Consider the following 6487-nt stretch of genomic DNA (forward strand, 5'->3'; position numbering starts at 1 on the left):
TCCTGATTAACGTGCGTGCTCCCCTGAGACCCCTGGGAGCAGGGGACCTTTCTGCCTCCGCGGGTGGCTGGGCCCCAGGTGTCCCTGCTTGTGGCCACACCACCTGACGTCACCTCCAAGGTCACAGGGCCTGCCTAGTGCCTCTTCCCATCTCTGACGGCACCAGTCATTAGATTCAGGCCTCTGGGGGTGACCTCCTCACCAGACCCTCAACCACATCTGCACAGACCTTCTTCCCAAGCGCGTCCCCACGCACGAGCATGACAGGCTGTGTCAGGCCGCCGCGCCCTCTCCAGGCCCCCCCAGAACACTGCCCACCTGCAGGTCAGGCCACCGCACCCTCTCCAGGCCCCCTCAGAACACTGCCCACCCGCAGGTCTGAGTGCCCGCCCACAGCGGGACCCTCCCTGCTTTCCAACCTCTAGCCTCCTTTCAAGATGTTGGCTGGAAAAAAATGTACAACCTAGAAGTTGAGTGTTACGTTTTATTTGGGGACACACTGAGGACTCAAGCCTGGGAAGACAGCCCCTCGGATGCTCTTAGGGGCTGCTCCAGGAAGGCAAGGGGGATGCGGGAGCCAGGGTGTATAGGAGCTTTTGCATCAAAAACAGGTGGTCACACATCAGAAGCTCACTGTTTCATGGACGGCGCCTTAACCACATGCCTCATTCACCAAAATCTAACCAGCTCTGACGAAGCAACAGAAACACAAATCACTCCTGACTTTGCACGGGCAGCAACAAAACAGGCTTGATTCTGACTTTAAACCCGGTCAGGCCTGGGCTTCTCTGTCTGACCTGCTGGGAGCAAGGGTCTGAACGCTGCCGGTGTGGTGGGCCAAGGGGCTGGGCAGGACAGCGCTACGGGCGTGTCCTGTCTGTGCCACTAGCAGGGACCCTGGACGGCCCACTGCAGTCGGCAGGGTGAGCCCGAGAGGACAGGTGGCCTTACTCTTTGTGCCACTGCAGGGAGTCCTGGCTTTTTGCGCTCCTTCCCTGCCTGCCTCCGTCCACCCCGCAGCACTGGCTGGGGTTAGGGCTCAGGGTTCACCCACAGGCTTAGAGGCTCAGGAAAGTGGGTAACTTGCCCTGGGAATCCTAACTAGCCCTGAACAGTCACTGTGACCTGGCAGCCCTAGGACCTCCCCCCCCCACCCCCCCCCCGACTTTCCTCTGCAATCAGCCTTCCGTTTCCCCTTGACTCCGGCAGATTGCCTGGGGGAAGCCAGTCTCTGGACTGAGGGCCTCCTCTTTCCTCTTCCCTCCCAGCCCCCGTACAGAGCCAGCTATGCTGGCAGCTCCCATTTGGCCCTTGCTGCTGCAGCCGGGTTGGCACAAACCCCACAGAACTCCAGGGGGTGACAGAGCAAGAGGGTGTTCCTACAGCCCGTCACCCGATGACCAGAAAACCACTGGGGGGGGGGGATGGGAGACACCACTCTGGGCCAAATCCAGCCAATATTGTCATTTTGGGGCCCTGGAGCTCCCCAGGGCTCTGGTGGAGCCCCCGGGGTCGGAGGGTCCAGACCTCTGCTGGCACAGAGACACAGCCGAGCACTCGAGGACACCTGTGCTGGTCGCCTCCCCCACAAAATGGCATTTGATCACGAATCAGCTTATCATCAGTGGATATTACAAATGCAGGTGCTAGTTGCCTTGTTTCCAGATGAGGTCCAAAAAGCTAGAGGATACCCCTCAGAGTTGCTGAACTGGTCAGTGCAAGGCGGAGGGTCAGACAGGTGGCCGGCACTGTTGGCCTTGATCCTCCTGGTGGAAACGCCTGTTGTGGGGCAGAGATGGCCATCCTGTTCAAAACCACAGACTCAGGCATCCCCTACACAGCCCAGAACCACGAAACCACTGTGAGGACCCTCTTAAGTCTTTTCTCCACTCTCCTCCTCCCCCTTCAGGATCCAGGCAGCTCCCAGGAGACCCTGTGATGGAGAGCAGCAGCCCACTAGCACCACGGGTCTCCATGGGGACCGGGAGGCAGGACGGGGCAGCGGCTTCCGAGGCCTGGACACAGACAGGGGAGGGGCCGGGGGGGGGGACTCTGGGGTGACCCAGGGTGAGGGTCCTGAGGGGGAGCTCTGGGGTGACCCAGGGTGAGGGACCTGGGGGGGGGCTCTGGGGTGACCCAGGGTGAGGGGCCTGAGGGGGGCCTCTGGGGTGACCCAGGGTGAGGGACCTGAGGGGGGCCTCTGGGGTGACCCAGGGTGAGGGACCTGAGGGGGGGGCTCTGGGGTGACCCAGGGTGAGGGGCCTGAGGGAGGGGGCTCTGGGGTGACTCAGGTGAAGACCAGAGGCAGGGCTCTGGGGTGACTCAGCTTGAGGGGCAGAGGGAGGGGTTCCCACACTCCAGGTCACCATCCCATTTGTTACCTCCTGTGATGCCCCATGGGGTTGCCTCCTGCGGGTGTCCCATCTCAGGAACTCCCTCAGTCCCTTTGCCCCTTAACCTGCTCTTTCTAGAAGTGGCCTTCAGCCCAGAACTCAGGTCCCGGTGTCTGGACTGTGCCTGGTCTGGATGGAGAGACCTCCAGCTGACCATCCGGAGGCCCTGCCTCTCAGGCCTGCAGTGGTTGCTTGGATAGTCGTTAGGCCTTTGCCAGGGCTGCCCGGCGTCTCCGCCTCCTCCCAGCTCTGTGACTCCGTCCCGGGTCCCTACGTGGAGGTGAGGCCCAGCTGCAGGAGACCTGCCTGAAAGAGGCCGCGCTCCCACAGGCTTCTCTCCAGGAGACCTGGGCGGTGATTTCTGACGTCACCTAGGCTCCTCATCCACAGTCTGCCTGGCTTACACCTGCAGGTTAGCGCCAGGCGTCACCCCGCGGTCAGGTCACCTCGCGTGTGGACAGAACGGCCTCAGTAGGGGGCCAGCCGGAGCCCCTGAGGCGTGGTCTCCTCGCCAGCGGGCGAGGCAGCCCCGAACTCTCATGGATCCCGAGATGCAGGCCAGGGCAGGCTTGTGCCCTGGGCTGCAGGCTCACCACCTCCCTTCTCAGCGCGGAGCCACCTCCAGCCGTCTCCCTGCTCTTCCAAGGGAGCCTGGGGTGGAGGCTAATCACAGACCCTTGTCTGCGGAGCATTCATGAAGCGATGAACAATTACTGCACTTGAAGGGACCCTATCATCAACCAAAGGAAAAGACTATTTTTCTGTAGCATGTGAATTCAGCTTTTATGACTAAATGACTACTTAAATCTTAAAACTCTAATCATTACCATTTGCTTCCTAAAAATAACTGTCTCCCAAGTCCATATTTAGAACAGAAAGCACTGCGCTTGGAATGCTTCTGCTGCCCCAGGAAGGCGCCTGTTCCCAGAGCCCTGCGTCCCCACTGGCCACTTAACCCCTTCCTGCCCGTGAACGAGGTCTGTTTGCTCTTCAGAGAATCCAGACAAGGAGACAGAATCCTACAGTCACCCAGACAAGGACCGGCAGACGGAGGACACCAGGGCAGACGCTGGGCCTCCCTGGGCCTCCATCCCGCAGGGCAACACAGGGGCCCTTGTGCTCCTTGAGGCCGCATGCCCTTTAGGAGGGTGAGCTCCCAAGGGCAGGGTGGGGGCTTCCTGTCCTTGACACTGGTGGGGAGGGGGGCAGAGGGTCCCACGAAAGGCCCCTCCCTCTCCAGAGTGTGTTCTGTGGACACGAGAGCAGGTGAGTGTGCGAGGCTCTTGGCGTAAAGGCACACACGCCCGTCCTCCGGGCACGCTTTCTTCTTGCTCACGGCCGCTTGGAGTGATGCCTGACACCTGACGTTCTTCCAGGAAACAGAGCAAATGCTGACTCAGAGCCAGTGACTCAGTCCTCTCTGGAATTAGCCTCAGCAGAGTCTGCACCTTCCTGGTAGCTCGGAGGAAGCCCCAAGGGACCAGGGCCCACCTGGAGCGGCGGGCTGAGGTGGGGGTGGGAGGGGGAGGATGCAGCCCTCGCTCAGCTGCATGGCTGCACACTGGCTGTCGGGGATCAGGCTGCCTGCCAGCCCCGTGGAGGAGGCCTTCGGGCACGTGGGGGGTCTTACCCAGAGGAATCAGCAGGGGCTGGGGCTTTCCTGGCTCTTCCCACCACTCCCGGAACATGGGGCATTTCCATGAGTTTCTGCCATCCTTGCAAACTGGAGGGGCTGCCACGGCCCCATGGGATGGGCGTAGAGACTTAAGACTCTGGGCTGGAGAAAGAGAATCCTCATGCTAAGATGGCCTTTTCTGGTCGGGGTGCCCCAAGCCGCTCCCCACCAATGATGCAGAGGCCACACCCGCACATACACAGCCATAAGGAGCACGGTCCTCACATATTCGCTCCTGCTCCCCAGGGAGACACGCGCCTCCCCAGCCTGCTCATCACACAGCTTCCCTGGAAAGGCAGGGCCGGAGCTCCACTGAGGACTGTCTCAGCGCCAAGGTGCTCGTCAAATCCGGTGCTCAATTCTGTAGTGACGTATAGAAAAGACCTGAAGGTAGAGCAAGGGAGCTGTGGGTTAAAGGAACCGAACGGTGCCCTCGGGCCTAACACACATGTGTGCCATTGAAAAAAACATGTTGTAGAAGTACGCTTAACAGCCTGGAAAACTGACCAAAATATACTTTGAAGTGAAAAAATGGGTGACAAGTTTATACAAGAGACTTCCACCTTGGAGAGAGAGAAGTGTATGTGCAAGCACAAGAAATGAAACAAAGTGAGAACAATAGTTACTCGGGGAAATGGGTTTTGGAGTGATTTCTAGCATTTATGTCTGCTTATCTCTACTCCGTATGCTAGCAAACTGTAGGAAAATGCATCATTCTGGAAGAACTAGGTAAACAGGCGAATGTCTTTAAAGACAGAATGCTGTTCTCACACAGGCTAGAGACATAGCCCTGAAGAGCTGGGGCATCGGGCCTGCCCCTGCCAGGCATCTCACCCTCTTCTGTGCTGACTGGCAGAGTCCACGGTCCACCCTGAAGAGCCTGACAAAGAGACGGTGACAGCTGTCGATCACGGGTGGTCACTCAGAACGCCCTGCGGTTCCACTGTCCCTTATCTCACTGACAGTCATTATCAAGGTTCTGACCGCAGAGCCTCGGTCACAGCTGCCTGCAGCCCCTGCAGTGATGGGCGCCGCCTAGCTCCCTTCCCAGTTGCCCGCCAGTCTGGGCAGAAATGTCCAGAGTCTAACCGGATGTAACCGGCTGTTCTTCCAGGTCCAAAGGCTCATTGCCCAAGTGCCAACAGTAGTTTGACCTAATCACAGAACCACAGCCCCGGAACTGAGAAGAAATTTCCCTGAAGAGAGTAGTGAGGAAGCAAAAACTTCGCTGGGAAACCCTAGGAATATTAACAAGGGTGGAAACGCCATCGAGAATTTGACCAAGACAAGTTACCACCGCCCTGTTACTTCTGTGAAGCTTTGAGAGCAGAAGGGAGGAAGGAGAGGGCAAGAGGGAGGCCCTGGGGCCCCACCCGCCTCTCCCCCCAGCCCTGCCCGCTCCTGTCCTGACACCACGGAAGCCCTGCCCGCTCCTGCCCTGACACCGCGGAAGCCCTGCCCGCTCCTGCCCTGACACCGCGGAAGCCCTGCCCGCTCCTGCCCTGACACCGCGGAAGCCCTGCCTGCTCCTGCCCTGACACCGCGGAAGCCCTGCCCGCTCCGAGGCTGATCTGGTCACTGTGTCCGAGCTCTCCTTCCGGCGGCCGTCACCCACTGAGTTCAGATCATCCAAGTCCCATTGGGATCATGGGCCCTTTTCTGATCGTGCAGCCAGCACTGCACCCTCTTTAGCCGCCACCCCGCAGGTGCAGGCCAGGCTCACCTCCTGTAAGTCCGACAGCGAGGGTTCACGGCGTCCGTCTTCCCAAAACCCTCCAGGGCGCCCACCGCCTGCGCCCACGATGCGTTTGCACCTCACTCGTCTCTCAGGAGCACCTTCAGCCTCCTCTGCTGCCTCCCAGGCCTGGCTGCCCCTGAAGCCCTGCGTGGCTCCCCCAGCACCAGGCGCCTCCTGCTCAATCCCGCCGCCTCCTCCTGCCACGGTGGCGGCACGTGGGTTCAGAGACCACTGAATTTAGCTCCTCATTACTCTGTCTTTCCCTGTCTGATGTTTTTCACATTATAAATTCCTAGAAGAGAAAGACACGCAGGAAGGAAATCTCAGAACCAATGTGTGAAGTGACGAGGGTGGGGCATGACCGGTGAAGACGTCGCAAAGGTGGTTGACCAGCCACAAGGAAAAGCAAACATTTACGGCTTGTACAAAGCCAGTTTTCTGCATAATTGCTGAGAGAATACAGTTTGATGCCCTGAAAGAACTGTGAGCTTCTGTGAAGACCGAGGGAAGGACGGAGGTGCTGGGGGAGGGCCTGGAGCCAGCAGGGACCCTAGACCACTGTCAGGTCAAGCACCCGTTTGATCCCATTGTTCACAAGCCTGCCCTTTGCCTTTGTTTCCGGGTCAGTAAGTAAGAGTATGAGCGACAAAAACCCTTTCTGGGGCGCAGGGGGTGGGGGGA

General features: G+C 59.2%; 1 long non-coding RNA gene across 1 annotated transcript; it reads right to left on the reverse strand.

Moving 5' to 3' along the window:
* Nucleotides 1-470: 470 nt before the first annotated feature.
* LOC145521283 (uncharacterized) lies at nucleotides 471-6075 on the reverse strand. Its single transcript, XR_014065291.1, has 4 exons — nucleotides 5792-6075; nucleotides 4268-4452; nucleotides 4024-4170; nucleotides 471-1779 (listed from the first exon to the last, which is right to left on the reverse strand). It is a non-coding gene; the product is annotated as an uncharacterized LOC145521283 (long non-coding RNA).
* Nucleotides 6076-6487: the final 412 nt, after the last annotated feature.

Source organism: Giraffa tippelskirchi, chromosome 9 (genome assembly GCF_054371585.1).
Source record: "Giraffa tippelskirchi isolate mGirTip1 chromosome 9, T2T-mGirTip1v1.2.pri, whole genome shotgun sequence".
In the NCBI taxonomy this organism is placed as follows: Eukaryota; Metazoa; Chordata; class Mammalia; order Artiodactyla; family Giraffidae; genus Giraffa; species Giraffa tippelskirchi.